General features: G+C 41.5%; 1 long non-coding RNA gene across 1 annotated transcript in view; it reads left to right on the top strand.

The window, feature by feature from the left end:
* The window catches only part of LOC311228707, a 64,823-nt gene extending 60,851 nt beyond the window's left edge, over positions 1–3,972 (top strand). The window contains exon 4 of the long non-coding RNA XR_014619684.1: positions 801–3,972. This is a non-coding gene — a long non-coding RNA (uncharacterized lncRNA). The remainder of the gene's footprint in view (positions 1–800) is intronic.
* The last annotated feature ends 13,909 nt before the right edge of the window (positions 3,973–17,881 follow it).

The raw sequence follows: 17,881 nt of genomic DNA, 5'->3' as shown, positions 1-17,881 counted from the left end.
ATTTTTAGGGGCAAATGCGAGTGAAATAGTTGCGCTGTGGTTACATGATGTCATTGCTATTTTAGAGCTGCTCTACCGGTTACAAGGTATAGTTAAAATCCATACCGTAGCGCAAATTCATACCGTTTATACCGTATACACCGTCCACCCCTACGTTGCTTCCAAATAAAAGGAGAAAAGACAAAGTGCCTTAATTTTTATTTAGTTTACACTCAGCATTATTAAAAAGTAAAGTAGTCATGGATTATGTGGTTATTTTGTAGACAAATGTTTCATCCAATTTACAGAAATTGTACTATATTGCGATATAAGCTCAAAAAAGGAGAGATTTGGTGATTTTATTCAGCTTTAATTTCCATGTAAGAGGTTTATAATGGTACGTAGCTGGGTTTTACATACTTTAAGAACACAGTGTAGTCCAGAGTCGTCTACAGTTCTAGACTTTAACCACTTAGTTTCAAGCACCAGTTTAGTTTAGTCTGGGACAAAACCCCATTTAGTCTCAGGTTATGACAGATTTAAGTGTCACCTTATGGATCAAACCTTATATCACGCTATGGGAAATTTCATATCTCAGGAACAATATAAACGCCTCAAAAAACGTTCGGAAACGTTATTTCGGTCGATTATTCCTCCCCTTTAATAATACCAATTGGTATTGTATTTTATATCTTTGGAAAGGCTGATTGGTCACCTTTACAACGAGGTACAACTTGTAAGGATTGTGCATTCGTGGAATGAGCAACACAGCTAAATAAATCACCAAATCTCTCCTTCCTCTGACACTCTTCTCCATCCAGATAGCTGTCCTGTCAGGCCTGGGAAGAAACCAAGAGGCTTGGATGGAAGAAAAGGTCTCTGCTGTGACCAGTGTGGATAAAGCTTCAGTTCAAAGAGCAATCTCAATAAACACCAGCACATTCACACAGGAGAGAAGCCCTACTCCTGTGACCAGTGTGGAAAAAGCTTCAGTTCAAAGATGAATCTCGATAAACACCAACGCGATCACACAGGAAAGAAACTCTACTCCTGTGACCAGTGTGGGAAGAGCTTTAGTCGACTGTCTCATCTGCAATCACACCAGAGAATTCACACAGGAGAGAAGCCCTACTCCTGTGACCAGTGTGAGAAGAGCTTTAGTCGACTGGATACTCTTAAAATACACCAGAGAATTCACACAGGAGCGAAGCCCTACTCCTGTGACCAGTGTGAGAAGAGCTTTAGTCAACTGTCTCATCTGCAATCACACCAGATAATTCACACAGGAGAGAAGCCCTACTCCTGTGACCAGTGTGAGAAGAGCTTTAGTCGACAGGATACTCTTAAATCACACCAGAGAATTCACACAGGAGAAAAGCCCTACTCCTGTGACCAGTGTGAGAAGAGCTTTAGTCAACTGTCTACTCTGAAAACTCACCAGAGAATTCACACAGGAGAGAAGCCCTACTCCTGTGACCAGTGTGGGAAGAGTTTTAGTCAACTGATTACTCTGAAAACACACCAGATAATTCACACAGGAGAGAAGCCCTACTCCTGTGACCAGTGTGAGAAGAGCTTTAGTCGACTGGATAATCTTAAAAAACACCAGATAACTCACACAAGTGAGAGTGTTAGAAGAGTTAGAATAGAATAGAATAGAAATACTTTTATTATCCAGAGGGAAATTTGACACTGCAAATCGCTCAACATTAAACATTTAGACAGAACAGGTCACGAAGAATAACAAAACAAATCAAATTGCCTAAGATGAAAATAGAATAAAAAATTGAATAAAATATACAGTAGAAATATACTGAAGTCTACAGTAGGTGTAATATTGCACAGTGTTGTTTCAAAAGTAAGAGTCCAGGAAGATGGTAACTGTCACTCTGTGCTCAGTGATACAGTGATGCATTGTATAGTCTGATGGCTGTTGGAATGAACGACTTCCTGTGCCGTTCAGTGCTGCATTTAGGTAGTGTCAGCCTAGCACTGGACATGCTCCTCCTGTCAGCAAAGTCTGTATATAGTGGGTGGGAGGGGTTTTCCCTGATGGCCTGGAGCTTAGCAAGGCTCCTCCTCTCCGCCACCCTCGCTAGGAAGTTCCACTCATAATGAATGTGTGGCCCAGTGTTGAAAACGCCATTACAGCTATCAGTCCATCAACAATCATAAGAATAATATTGGTAGTAATATTTGACCGTTCTTTTGAAATGAAAAACTACTTCCAAGAGCTTTTGACCTGCACAGAAGCCTCTGTGAGAGAGAAGCAGTACTAGCATACCAATAGTATCCAGCTGCAGAACGGCAGACCAGCCACACTCTCAGACCCAAATGCATTTCCTTTGATTTAATTATACATCAAATGATTTATGAAGTTAACTTTTCACCTGGATAACGTCAACATTCAGGGTGAATGTAATGTGAAAAATTGGGATTAAAAAATATATATTTTTTTTTAATTTGGGTCAGAGTGTGGCTGGCATGCCGTTCTGTTCTATTGGTTTGTTTTGGCAAAATTCTTTTGCTCTGTGTGACAATAAATAAATGAATGATATGCAATTTAAAACCAAAACTAAGGCCTCAGTATGAGTTTAAGATGTGAACATGGTCATGTTTGTTGAATAAAAAATAATGGCAGTTTTTCTTTTTTTTTTTATCCCGATCTTCGGAAAATCGGATCGGGACATCCCTAGTTGCAATCAATTCACTTGAAATGTTAATCAATAAAAAATCCATAGAAAATGTTCTGTTAAACACCTCCAAACCATATCTGAAATAATAAACAAATAAAATATTGTACCCATCTTGCTATTATGTTTATACTACTATGCACTTAGAGTGTAACACTCAAGCTTGATATTATTTGACGAACAATGCCACTGACCCTTAGCTGCCACAGATGTACCTCCTGGTGACATGCTGTTCACAACCTGTAAGTCGCTTTGGATAAAAGCTTCAGCTAAATGACTAAATTGTAAAATGACTCCATTGTCATTGTTTATTTACCTGATGAGTCTCACTGAGAAATAAATAATAACTTTTTTTTCTCCTTTTTATAAACAAGGTCAAACATGTGTAGCCGGTGTGATCTTGTCTGCGTTGTGTTTAAAGTCGATTCGACCCCTGTTAAGGGATCGCCCTGAGTGTGAGCTGAACCCCGGACGCCGGCGCCGCGGGCGGCATCACAGACCACTAAGCAAGAAGTGAATTCACTGCTTGCTTCCGGGTCTGGATGCCTCTGGGGAGTGAGTTTACTTGCAGTACCGCTTACCATCCACAGCCACGTCACTACTTGCACCCGTGACTGTGGATATACTGCGGTACCTCCGTTACACATGTACATTCAGTTGAAAATATTCTGAAAAGATTTCTCCAGGTAAAAAGTCTAGACCAAAAATACATGAAGCAAAATTAGAATTTTTGAGGGAAATAGTGTTCAAACGATTCAACCTTGAATTCTGGTCAGAAGGGTTGTCTTCAAGTGAGAAATTGCATTGAATCGACATTTAATAACGGCAACAGTTGTAAAAATAAAAAGGTTATTGAACAGTGTATAAGGATTACGGCATGTTTTCAGAACTGAAATGCCCCAGTTTAAAAAATAAATAAAAAGAATTAAACAATTAAATACAAAATAACAGACAAACAGGAAGAAACTAGGGATGCTCGATATTGGCTTTTTTACCTATACCGATATTGTCCAACTCTTAATTTCCGATACCGATATCAACCGATACCGATATATGCAGGGTTTCCCCCCCCAAAAAATGGAACAATTTCAGGTAATTAACATTACATATCTCTTGTTGTGGAATTAAAACAACATTATGCATACTTTTGACAATAAATAAAATCAGAATTTGTTCTTACTTGCTTGCCTGGGTAAGTAAATGTTATGTAAAGGTTAAATGTAAAAAACAATATATATATATATTGAAAACCGATATTTTCCGATATCACATTTGAATGCCGATATCGGCCGATAATATCGGACATCCCTAGAAGAAACCCACCCAGGATTCTTGCTAGACAGGACAGTTTGTTCCATAGTTATTTAGGTCACATCTATCTCCACCTTTCTGTAATGGAGATACATGAGCTGCCAGCAACATAAAATCCACATGGAACGTCATAAATCAATTACTTAATAAAAAAAAGGCATACGGTTTCATTTCCATCTACTTTTGTGGATGGAAATGGATCATACACAAACTCATCAGAGATTGCAAATGGTTTCAATAATTATTTAGTAAAATTGGAATTTCCTTGGCTAGAAATATTAAGAGCACAAATAACTGTCCACTTGACAAGATTCAAGGTCAGTACCCATCTGTCTATTTGAACCACCTACCTCTGAAGAAATACAAGATATTATTTTAAATAAAAAAAAACTCAGCAGCAGGTTCTGATCATATTAAAAGTAGTCTGCTTAAAGAGGTATTACCTACAATAATTGAGCCATTGAACCACCTTTTTTCACTCTGGAAACAGGTGAGGAGAAGCTGGTTTATACCAGAATTTTGAAACATCTTAATGACAATAATATATTATATGAACATCAATACGGTTTCAGACAAAAACATTCTACTCTTACAGTTTATTGATAGAAAAACAAGTAACTTCAACAAAGTTTTTAGGGATCTTAGTTGATGATAAACTCAATTGGAAAAAACACATTGATCATGTTTGTAAAAAAGCAATGAAGTCAGTAGGTATAATTAGGAAGGTGTGTTCATTGATAAATAGTTGTTTTTTAATCCTGTATTATAGTCTGATCTTTCCTTACATATCTTATTGTAACATAATATGGGACTGGCAACCCTCTCAGATCGATTTGAACCATCTGCTCCTCTTTTCAAGAAACTAAACATTCTGACTGTGGTTAATTCTTTACAGATATGTATATTTGTGTACAAATGCATTTATGATCATCACAATCTACCAAATGGTTTTAATAGTTTTTCTTTTAATTCGGATTTTCATTCATATGTCACACGTCAGTCCAGGGACCTGCATATACCTTATTGTGGTACTTCTCTTAGGCAGTTCTCAGTGAGGTATAGAGGGTCCAATCTTTGGAATGCAGCCGATCCTATGCTGAGGAAATCTCCATCTCTGCTTATTTTTAAAGCAAACTACAAAAAAAATTCTCATATCCAAAAGTAGTAGATAGATAAATAGGTCATACATGTAGGTATGCATTTGGTTATGTGGGTGGGTAGGTTTGTAGGCAGGTGGGTGGGTGGTTATGTATTATTATGTACGCAGTATACAGTATATGCATGTATGTACTGTGTATGTATGTTTGTGTTAACATCTTTTGAATGTATTACTGGTATTTTTTAAATAATATGTATATTTTTGTATGTTTGATTTTACAAAACAGGGGAAGTTCTCGATAAGCCTCTAGGCTTCTAAACTTCTTCACAATATGGTTATTATGTATTTTTTTTTTACTTTTGTTTAACTCTTTGTGTTAATAAATAAATACAAAATACAAGTATATATATATAAAATGACTTCATGAACCTTTACTCTGAAACTAGAGATATGGGGCATTAACTTATTGACTGCCAGCTATTAGACGGGCCCGTCGTAGCAATGCCACGCTTTAAAAGATAGGAGTGCGTCACCTTGTTTGTAGAGCTATAACTATATTCTATATTATAGCTATGGATACAATACTATGGCCCATTTGACATCTATCTATCCAATATGTGAAAAAGAATGAATTCTTTCATATGTTCCCGTGTTATACCGTGGTGAATATTGGGGATGCACGATAATTATCGGGCCGATATCAGCAATTATGACGTCATCCCGATAAACCCGATAACATTATTGATAGCTCCGATAATATATAATACAAATTTTTGTTAAAAGAAATCCGGTGTGGGTGGATTGGGATGAAGGGCGTTTGTTTTTACTGTAGGCTCCTCCCGTTTTGCCAGTACTGTGGTACGACTGATAGCGTGTGGTTTAGGAAGAGGGAGTTTTTCACAAATCCAGCGCTCCTTTTCTCATGCCTGGCTGTGACGTAGCCACGTAACTTCAGAAGCAGCGCGGATAGTAAACAAACATGGCGTCGTCGGTAGTGTGGGACTTTTTCAAAGTTTCAGAGGAAAACAGTTTGCTTGCTATTTGTAACAAATGCAGAAGTTCCACGAGGAGGGAAAGGGGCAACAAGCTATAACACATCCAACCTAATAAGTCACCTGAAACATCACCACCGCTACGATGGTGTATTAAAATCCGACGATGCATACAGTTATGCATGTATGTACTGTGTATGTATGTTTGTGTTAACATCTTTTGAATGTATTACTGGTATTTTTTAAATAATATGTATATTTTTGTATGTTTGATTTTACAAAACAGGGGAAGTTCTCGATAAGCCTCTAGGCTTCTAAACTTCTTCACAATATGGTTATTATGTATTTTTTTTTACTTTTGTTTAACTCTTTGTGTTAATAAATAAATACAAAATACAAGTATATATATATAAAATGACTTCATGAACCTTTACTCTGAAACTAGAGATATGGGGCATTAACTTATTGACTGCCAGCTATTAGACGGGCCCGTCGTAGCAATGCCACGCTTTAAAAGATAGGAGTGCGTCACCTTGTTTGTAGAGCTATAACTATATTCTATATTATAGCTATGGATACAATACTATGGCCCATTTGACATCTACCTATCTATCTATCTATCCAATATGTGAAAAAGAATGAATTCTTTCATATGTTCCCGTGTTATACCGTGGTGAATATAAGTATTGGGGATGCACGATAATTATCGGGCCGATATCAGCAATTATGACGTCATCCCGATAAACCCGATAACATTATTGATAGCTCCGATAATATATAATACATTTTTTTGTTAAAAGAAATCCGGTGTGGGTGGATTGGGATGAAGGGCGTTTGTTTTTACTGTAGGCTCCTCCCGTTTTGCCAGTACTGTGGTACGACTGATAGCGTGTGGTTTAGGAAGAGGGAGTTTTTCACAAATCCAGCGCTCCTTTTCTCATGCCTGGCTGTGACGTAGCCACGTAACTTCAGAAGCAGCGCGGATAGTAAACAAACATGGCGTCGTCGGTAGTGTGGGACTTTTTCAAAGTTTCAGAGGAAAACAGTTCGCTTGCTATTTGTAACAAATGCAGAAGTTCCACGAGGAGGGAAAGGGGCAACAAGCTATAACACATTAACGTGTCTTTTCAATGATTCTATTTGCTATAGTCTCAGGATCGTATAGTGGATCGCTACTGTAACTCTGCTGATTGTACTCACACGTTGTTCAAATGTCTTATAAAAGATTTGGAGTCGGAGCCAGCGCTGCGGTACAAAGACAGTCTCGCCGTCGTTTATTGTTTAAAACAAACAGCCTATATCTCTTGTCAATTTCTCTATGTCTAAAACAGCGTCAGCAGCACGTCTCGATTGGATAGTTTTCAGCGCTGGTGGGGTCGTCTCAAGCTGCTTTCTCCGTGTGTCCTCGTGGTGTTCTCGTCTCCGTGCGCGTCCTTTCAATCTCTCTGACCTGTGGTAGATATAGGACTCAAAAACCCCGCCCCCAGTGGTCGAGTCTTAGCCCTGTGATGTCACAGACCAGAGACTCCGGTTTCTTCTATGATTGGCTTACCACGAAGGGACTGTCTCCCCTCTCCAAATAAGGAGGTGAAATGACTATTTCGGGCCGTTTTTCTTTTAAATGAGACGGACTAACATTTGAATTGTTTGATTGAATGAATGAATGAATGAATGAATACTTTACTAACAGATTGCAGAATGTTTACAGTACAGTACAGCTCAATACATACAACTGCCAAAGGGGATGCAGACCAGAGAAAGACCTTTTGTCCTGTTTACATCAGGGTCCCCAATTTTCAATTCATCGTCCATTTCAGTTAAACCCTCTTATTAGCACTTCTTAACACACACAACTTTCCAACAGATGAGAAATACAGTATTGTTAACTCTAGTCATTCATATTCTAGTTTTACTAAATGCTTTTTACTGTTACATTCCAGACTGTGCTAGCCTATAACATGATATAGTATAATTCAGAATTAGACAATTGAGGTCACAGTTTTCAGTGAAAACATGTGTACAATGTTTGATGCAAAACCCCATAGTTCTTTTATTTCATAAGCAATTTATCCGGAGAAAAGGTAATACTGTTGTTTTAATCTTACTTTGTTTTAGTTTAAGTTCTAAACACACTATTTTGTTTAACTTGGTCTCCCGCAAGTAATAGTCTTAAATATTAGTCCTAAATTAACTAGAATCTTATTTCTTTGACAATGATATGGTTCTCCTATTTTATTAATGTTTTTAGTGGGTATGCCAGCATTTGATCCAATATTCACCCTCTCTCTTGGTCTCCCAATATGGAGGGAAAACTACATGTGGCTTTTTAGCAGCGAGTCTGTTTATTTCCTTAATAGGCTTTATCAGTGGTCAATTAGTCTCATTTTTAGTGTTATTTTGCTTGTATTTCCTTGATGTCTTCTCTACATTATCTTTTAATTAATAATTCTTTATAGTTTTTGGAGTTTAGCTTTTACTCCCTTATCTAAATCCTTAATCTCTACTCAGCTGCTTTCTGCTATTTCCTCTTAAGGCCCTGTTTTTATCTGCTGACGGGCCTAACCGCCCTCTGACCTCCAACTGTCTGTTGGTTCTTGTTAAGTTATGTGACGCTTTGCCCACCTTCTGCTTCCTGACAAAAGGTCTAACTATAACCGGGGGGGGGTTGCACAAATGATCTGGTCTGTTTTTACTCTAATCACCCACAACCTCCAGTTTGATCATTAGCATATAGTGGAGGGATCTGTTTTATGACCTTAGCAACCCACTTTGTTGGGTGTCACAAGAATGTCTGCCACTCATCCAAAGTCTATTTATTAACAAGCCAGGGTATTTTACTGTTTACACGCTGAGACCTGTTTCCTTTGAGATGCTGTTTCTTAAATTCATTACTTAGCACTAGATTGTACATTTTTGATTTAATTAATTTACGACAAACCCTTCTCTGAGGGGTCTACCCTCATTATGTAACCAGTAAATTTCCAAAATCAAAAATGATATAATTACCATAAAATATAAAAAATTTTAAAAAAATTCCAAAAATTCAAAAAAATCCAAAATTTCACTTACCTCTTCTTCTTGCACAGTTATACACATTATCAGTTATTATTATGACATCCAGTCTAGGTCCGTCTCTCTATGCAAAGAGATGATCGTACCATTCTCAGCTTATTTAGTTTAAGACTATATTTATCCATGTAATTACCAAATGTGTCTATTTTGTGTAATGGACTCTGCAAGAAAAGATTTACCTTACACCAATATAAGACTAACAGTTCTAATAAAAAACGAAGGAGACTTAAACCATAAACATATAAAAAACTGATTTTCTCCTTCGCAAAAGACCTTCTGAGGTCTACTTCCTCTTAGCTGCAATTCTACCAGTTATCCTCATTGAAACCTCTGAGGTCTATTGATAACCCTTTTTGGCCGTGGCTCTTTTGTTGCATTTGCGCTAATCGCTCTCTCCTCCAGCGTCCTCGGTTCCGCTGTTGGTACTCCGCCAAAATCCACAGAGGAAAAATCATCATTTTACCTGTAGAGCTCTTTCCGTAGCTCTTACGACCTCGTACGGTCCTTCCCGCCTCGCGCCATACCACTTGCGTCTGAACACTTTGACATAAACGTAGTCTCCTGGTACTATCTGGGGAGCATTCCTCCTATTCTCCTCCTCCTCTGTCTCTCGTTTACTAGAGACATAATCATAGATCGCCCCGTGGAGCTTTGACATGTACTTCACGTACTCACGCATCTCGTGGTCTAGACTATCCAAACTCGGACCTTTTCCCGCTGCGCGCAATCCGGGCACAACCATACAGCGGCCAAACAACATCTCGTGCGGTGTTAAACGCAGGCCCCGGATCTCGCTTGATCTACACGCCATCAGTGCCAACGGTAACGCGCTCAGCCAATTTAGACCTGTGTGTTGACAGATCTTAACCAATTTGTTCTTAAGTACCCCGTTCATGCGTTCCACAGCCCCCTGGCTCTGAGGGTGGTAAACGGACCCGAAACGCTGTTTTATCCCCATCTGTTGGAGTACTAAACGTACAGTTTTGTCCACAAATTCTTTGCCATTATCTGACGAGATTTTATCTGGAATTCCGTAACGGCTTACTATCTCCCGGCATAAGAACTTAGCCACTGAGGCAGCATCCTTATGTTTAGTCGCGCAAGCCTCTACCCACTTCGAAAATCGACACACCACGACAAGAATGTACCTTTTTTGGTTAATCGGTTTTATCATGTCTACATAGTCAATCACAAGTTCTCTCATTGGGCCATTTGGGGTGGGGATGTGTCCCGGAGACACAACGATCCCTCTGCGTGCATTGTTCTTCAAGCAAATTGCACATCTACTTATTACACAATCAATCTGCCGTAGCAGGTTTGGCGCCCAAAACCCATACTCCTCTATTTTCCTACTCACCTCTCTCCGGTGTGCATGACAGAACTCATGCGTAGTTTGGATCAGCAGTCCGACCAGGCCCGTTGGTGCAACCACAAGTCCTTCATGGTTCCGCCACAAACCTGCCCCATCCCTACTAGCCCCCCTTGCTGACCAGAGATTTCTCTCCACCTGACTCGCCTCTTCCTGAAAGGTCAAAACATCTTTGTAAGTAATCTTATCTTCCAACTCCACCTCATGTGTGATAACCAATACCTTACCTGCTCTGTCCGCACCTGTCACTTGTTTGGCAGCGACATCCGCCATGTTGTTACCTCTGGTCACCTTAGACTCATCAGACTGATGGGCAGCACATTTGATAATCGCAATTTGTTTGGGTTTCATTATTGCTTTCAACAAATCGGTTATCTGACTACAGTGTCTTATGGCGGTACCATCTGCTCTCTTAAAACCTCGCCCTTTCCACACCGCTCCGTAGAGAAAGGCTATGTTCTGCGCGTAACTGCTGTCTGTATAGATATTACAGCTCTTGCCTTCTGCCATTTTGCACGCTTCAGTCAGAGCGACTAGTTCCGCCAGCTGAGCTGAACAGGGTTGTGTCAAGGCTTCGGCCTTTTCTACGACAAACCCATCACCTTGTGATTTTACTACAGAGTAACCTGCTTTTAGGTCCTCTCCAACTCTGTAACATGAGCCGTCTGTCCATAGTTCCAAATCAGGACTGCTAAACGGGAAAGCCTGCAAGTCAGCTCTAAGTCTGGAGTACCTCTCAGCTTCCGCCACACAGTCGTGAGGTTCTCCATCCTCAGGCTTAGGAAGGGTCTGCGCTGGGTTCACTATGGAACACCTAGTCAAAGTAACATCTTCCTGTTCCAAAATCCTGTAATAATTTTTCAGACGGGGTATCGTTAGTGCAGATTTACCAGATTCCAACAAATTTTGGATTGCATGTCGCATTTTGTGCCAGTACTGCGCATGCATACCTCTGATCTGAAGAGGAAGAGACATACAGTATGAACTGCTTGGTATAATCAGGCAAAGTCAAGGCCGGGGCAGCTAACATACGGGTCTTTATGGTCTCAAATGCCCTCAGGCCCTCCTCAGTCCATGTTACTTTAGCACTCAACTTGTCATTTCCGCAAACTTTTATCATAGCTCTTAAGGGCCCTACTAGTTCTGTATAATTCTCCACCCAAGTGGAACTATACCCGACGATTCCCAAAAACATCATCATCTGTCTTACAGTCACTGGCTTGGGAGCTTTCTTAATAGCCACCAAATGTTCCTCTGTACTAGCTCGATGGCCTTTTGAAATCGTTTGACCTAGATATGCTACTTTAGGTCGACAGTACTGCAATTTTTTCAAAGACACCTTGTGTCCCTTCTCTGCTAGTAGTTGCAATAGTTCGATAGATTCCTTATGACATGTTGTCTGATCGTCGGCACACAAGATAATATCGTCCATATACTGAATGACTCTGGATTTTAATCTCAGGTCTAACCCGTCCAGATCCTCTCTCAAGATCTTGTTAAAGATATGTGGGGAATGCTTTAATCCCTGTGGGAGCCTAGTGTACTCATAATGCTCATTCTTATAGGTAAAACCAAAAAAATGCTGGCACTCTTTGCTCAAAGGTACGCTAAAATAGGCGCTACACAAATCTATAACCGTAAAATACTCAGCTTGCGGCGGGATGAATGTCAGTAGTGTGTGGGGATCTGGGACATCGGCGGGATAGTCAATTAAAACCTCATTGACGGCCCTCAAGTCGTGTACCAGACGGTACGAGGTGTCAGGTTTCTCCACTGGCAGCAACGGCGTGTTGCTCTTGGGGCTCTTTGTCTTTCGTAGTACTCCGGCTTCTAGAAGTCCTTTGATTTGTGGCTCGATTCCGGCCACCGCTTTTTCCTTCAGTGGGTACTGACTTTTCCAGGGCAGGGTTGCTCCTGGTCTAAGCTCCACCCTCACTGGTTGAGCAGATTTGATCAGTCCAATGTCGGTGCTATGTTTTGACCACAGCACTTCTGGTATGGCCCCCATCATCTCCTCCTGGAGGCTCAATTTCTGGGGGGTTTCTTCTACTGTCTCCTGTGACAGCTGCACCGTCTGGGGACGTCCCATCCCTGTGCCTTGAATCATTATCTTGACGAACCGTTTGTCCGGGCTTATCCATATGAGTCGGTTCTCCGTCGTCTGTTCGAACTTTATTCCTTCTGCCTCTTTCATCATCCTTCCGATGTGTTGTTGGTCGCACGAGTCGGTCACTTTTAGCGTCACGTGGGGAACGCTGTCTGTGATCTCGTGCTCCTTTTGCAGATAGTTGCTCCGTGCAAGCCGTATTGCTGCTCCTTGGGGACCCATCACTATGCTGGTGGCGTTGAGCTGCACCTCCTCTGGTTGATTTCTCATCCACTCCTCGGCTTGTCTTTCATCCGCATCTCTATAGTATTGTAGAGTGCAATGGTATGGTGTCTCTGGGTTCTTTGCAGCTGGCATATTGGCGGTGATGAAGGTCTCCCATTCCAACGCTGGTCCGAGCAATTCCTGGCTTAGGTTCCCCAACCAGTATACTTCCGGGGGTCGGGGGTCTGTTCTTTGCATCATTTCGTAGTATTGGTCTTCTGGGACGTCGATCACACAACCATCAGGCGTGCATAGAATGTTCATCCCCAACATACCAAGGCCGTCTCTGCCCAGTAAGCCAATGGGTGCGGTGTCGGAGACCAAGATGGAAACCGTCGCCTCTTTGCCTCTGTACTTCAGGGTGACAGGCTCTGTCACTGGAATCAGCTTCTTTATCCCTTCAAATCCAATGGTCCGTACATATCGACTGGACATGGGCAGGTGTGTCGCATCTTTAGGTTGGACCACAGTGTACGCCGCCCCGGTGTCTGCCATCATCCTGACAGATTTATTATTCACCGCTACGTGCACTATTGGTTCCTCCCTTAAGTGTGACAATGACAGCTGGCACCCCCCCATTGAACTCTCTGGGCCTCGTCAGAACTCCTGTTCCGGCCCTCTTGATGGATTTACTGGGCCCCTGTTCTGTTGCTGGTTCTGGTCTTGCATCTGGTCTTGGTCTTGGTTCTGATATTGGTTTGGTCCGTACCACTGCTCCTGGGATCGGCCATAACCTCCTCGGCCACCTCCTCTGTTATTCCCTCGACCCCTGCTGCTGGGTCCTTGGCTTCGCCATCCTTTTTCACAGTTCCGGGCGAAATGTCCGATTTCTCCACAATGCCAACACTCCGCCGACGCCGGCCATCCCAGGGGTCCGCTTCTTGGCTGTCCATTTCCTCTTCGTGACTGCCCGTTTGATCCCCTCTGATTTTGTTGTTGAGTGGGTGCCGGTGCTTCCTGTTTGGTGGGCTGTGCTGTTTCCTGGTTGTTCAGTTGTCCACTATTCCCCGTCTCGGCTCTGGGCGGTGTGGCTTGTACCATGGCTTGGAGGTACTCTACCATCTTGATTGCCTCGACCGGCTGTTGGTACATGAGCTTTCGCTGACTTGCCGTTTCTTTGTCTTTGGCCTGTTGTTCCTTCTTCCTGTGCAGCTCCACTTGATGGCTCACGTTCTCCATGTATGCATCTAAAGGAAGGCTTCCCAGGCATACCACTTCGTTCAGTTTTTGTCTCACCTCGTTGGAGAGGCCCTTCTGTATTTTTTCTCTTAGCATCGCCTCTCCCATTGGATTTTGTGCGGGGTCTTGGCCAGTCATGTCTCTCCAGGTGGCGTAGGCTTTTGCCACATACTCTCTGGGGGGGGTATCAGGTCCCAACGCACCAATGTGGATCTTGTCTGGATGCATCAGGGTTTGATAGGTCTCCCGCAGGACCCGCCACAGTGCTCCTCTGTGAGCGGCGAAGAGGTCCTGGTCGTGGGCTCCTGACACTACATACCGCACCATGGCAGCCTTGGTTAGTAGTTCTTCCATGCCAGCGACTCCTACTTTGTGAGAGAGTAGTCGCTTGACATCGCCGATAGCCAGCTGTTGGCCTACCATCATTTCCTCCAGCTTGGCAATCCACGGAAAAGCCCCATTCTGGAGGGAGGGCAACTTCTCCGATATTTGGGACATGTCTGAAGCATTCCATGGCTGGTACTCCAATCCCTGATGTCTTATCATCAAGGGTTGCATGCTGGCCGTATGCTCTCTGGTATTGGATCTGGTCACTCTTTTTTCTTCCGTCTTTTTCAACGCTTTGATTTCATCCTTTGCTTTTTTCATTTGTTCTTCCAATTCTCGTCGTGCGGTGGTGCCCCTTCTCCAGTTTTCGGCGCTTGCTTGGTATCCCGCGGAAACAGTGTCTTGGGCCTCGTGGTAGGACTGTATCTGTGCTTCCATCTCTCGGTTTTCCTTACTCATTCCCTGATGTCGTCGGTTTAATTCCTCCATGGTAGCCGTCAGTTTCAGCATCTGGGTGCTTTCTTCGAGGGTAGGTGCGGAAACGAGGAGTGGGGTAGTGAATCGTGGAGCAGGTCTTCTGCTTGGCTATCCATGTCTATTATAGGCAGGATAGGGTAGATTGGTTCCCTATTCCTGCTGGCATAAGGTGGGGGTGCTATATTTACCTCAGTCCTTACCTGTTCTACTCTCATCAGGGGTCCTTGGGTGCTCGGGACTACCTCAGCTGCTCTTTGGGAGGTGACTATTGTCCTATTAGGGGCCAGGGGAGTGATCGGGATGGGGGCTATCTCCTCTGTCGGCAGGGCCTCCTCATTGACAGTCGAACTGTCCTCTCCCTTACTCTTCCTTCTCTCAGCTTCCCGAGCGAATTTTGATAATGCGTCCATTTCTTGCATGCGTTTTTTCCCTCTGGTGGTCATCTTTCCCACTTTTTCCTCCCCCGTTCTATATGTCCTAATTAGAGCATGCAGATCTGATATTATTTCTAAATCAAAAGAGCCCTCAATAGGCCAGGGTTTGGTGATGTGTGGCCATCTTTTATTCCATTTCTTTGATAATTCAATAAGTCTTACCACATAGTAAGGATTGTCCTCTGTGTAAGGATTATTTTTAGCAAGCACTTGTATCGGGTTATCCTCCATCCAACCAATTGGGGTACTCGCATCTTTATTTGCCTCCGTTTTCATTTTTCTGTATGCGTTTCTTCTTCTCATGTACTAGAGTTTTTTAATCCCTCTTTCTGTGTCCTATTTTATTTTAAAAAATGGCAGCAGGCAAGAGTGATCTTTGTATTCCCTGTCTAAATGTAGGTGTCTATGCTTTTGTGACTATCTCCTACTCGAACAACCGCTAACGGTACTTGTAGCCCTGTCTATTCTCTTCTTTCCCTTTTCACTGGTGATCTGTAGTCTTACCTGACTTGCGGTGCCCTTGTTGCCTGGCAGAAATAAAACAACAAATAACAAATAACAAATAAAACAAAATACAACAGTTCTTTTTAATTTTCAACTGGAATTTCACTTTACTCCGTCTTTTCAGTGTGAATATATCTTCTATCTAATATTCATACCACATCTAATTTTTGAGAGATTTTTTCCAACAGTATGAATAATCCTTTACTTAATTCATACAACTTTTTTCCAAATATTTGAGACCCCTTTGTTTTACGATACACCTCTTTCCTCTCCTCACTCACTCCCTTACATAGGAAAGGCAGATTAAAACCCTTCAGCACAGAGTTATGACACTCAGTGACTGGGTGGGCCATAAGCGGTAAACCGGCTGCAGAAGATTCTGGCGCTAGGCCGCACACATAACAATCAGTCTTATTCGCACTTTTCGCCACCTCTCTTGCTATTTTTATAAACATATTCGTGTGAGGCTCATGTTGTTTTAATCTTAATTTGTTTTAGTTTAAGTTCTAAACACACTATTTTGTTTAACTTGGTCTCCCGCAAGTAATAGTCTTAAATATTAGTCCTAAATTAACTAGAATCTTATTTCTTTGACAATGATATGGTTCTCCTATTTTATTAATGTTTTTAGTGGGTATGCCAGCATTTGATCCAATATTCACCCTCTCTCTTGGTCTCCCAATATGGAGGGAAAACTACATGTGGCTTTTTAGCAGCGAGTCTGTTTATTTCCTTAATAGGCTTTATCAGTGGTCAATTAGTCTCATTTTTAGTGTTATTTTGCTTGTATTTCCTTGATGTCTTCTCTACATTATCTTTTAATTAATAATTTTTTATAGTTTTTGGAGTTTAGCTTTTACTCCCTTATCTAAATCCTTAATCTCTACTCAGCTGCTTTCTGCTATTTCCTCTTAAGGCCCTGTTTTTATCTGCTGACGGGCCTAACCGCCCTCTGACCTCCAACTGTCTGTTGGTTCTTGTTAAGTTATGTGACGCTTTGCCCACCTTCTGCTTCCTGACAAAAGGTCTAACTATAACCGGGGGGGGGGTTGCACAAATGATCTGGTCTGTTTTTACTCTAATCACCCACAACCTCCAGTTTGATCATTAGCATATAGTGGAGGGATCTGTTTTATGACCTTAGCAACCCACTTTGTTGGGTGTCACAAGAATGTCTGCCACTCATCCAAAGTCTATTTATTAACAAGCCAGGGTATTTTACTGTTTACACGCTGAGACCTGTTTCCTTTGAGATGCTGTTTCTTAAATTCATTACTTAGCACTAGATTGTACATTTTTGATTTAATTAATTTACGACAACATCCAACCTAATAAGTCACCTGAAACATCACCACCGCTACGATGGTGTATTAAAATCCGACGACGGCGCTCAAGCAGCTAAAGGCTAAGCTGCTGCGAATCCAAAGCCAGCTGCAAAGGAACCGGCGGGGCTTGTACTTATTGACGAGGTGTTTGCAAAATTAAAGACGTTTGACAGAGATGATTTGTTTGGTTTATTTAATTCTTTTTGAGGCGTGCTGTCATAAATGCCAAGTAATAGTTGTTTCATGGACCAAGACCACAACAGTCTCCTCTCCTATAGCGTCAAATGTTTTATCTGCTGACAAAGCACAATACCTGTTGGTTTTTAGTTCACTCATTGTTCAGGGAAACACATTGTTAATGACATTGACGGATTGTGAATTTTGTGATTGACTCAAATTATATTTATTTGGAAAAATAAACATAGTCACTTTATTTGAAGAGTCAAAACTTGGCTTTGTTTTGTTCATAGTAGTAACGCTCATGTCATGATAAATCTGGTTAGGTCAACACTACAGGAATATACATTAAAAAAAAATTATAATACAATAAATATATATATATATTATCGGTATCGACCTTGAGGAGCAGAAAGTTATCGATATCATATCGGGGTAAAAAAATCAATATTGTGCACCCCTAATAAGTATAGTTATAGCGTGGTCTGGGGTAATTCTACTATAATCATTGCCGTTTCTTGCCTGTACATGCTACTATTCCCAAATCAAATCTATATCATAGGTATTATGTT

Source organism: Notolepis coatsorum (genome assembly GCF_963971535.1).
Source record: "Notolepis coatsorum genome assembly, chromosome: 5".
Lineage (NCBI taxonomy): Eukaryota > Metazoa > Chordata > Actinopteri > Aulopiformes > Paralepididae > Notolepis > Notolepis coatsorum.
The sequence above is the reverse complement of the archived record's forward strand: the minus strand, read 5'-3'. Positions and strand labels throughout refer to the sequence as shown.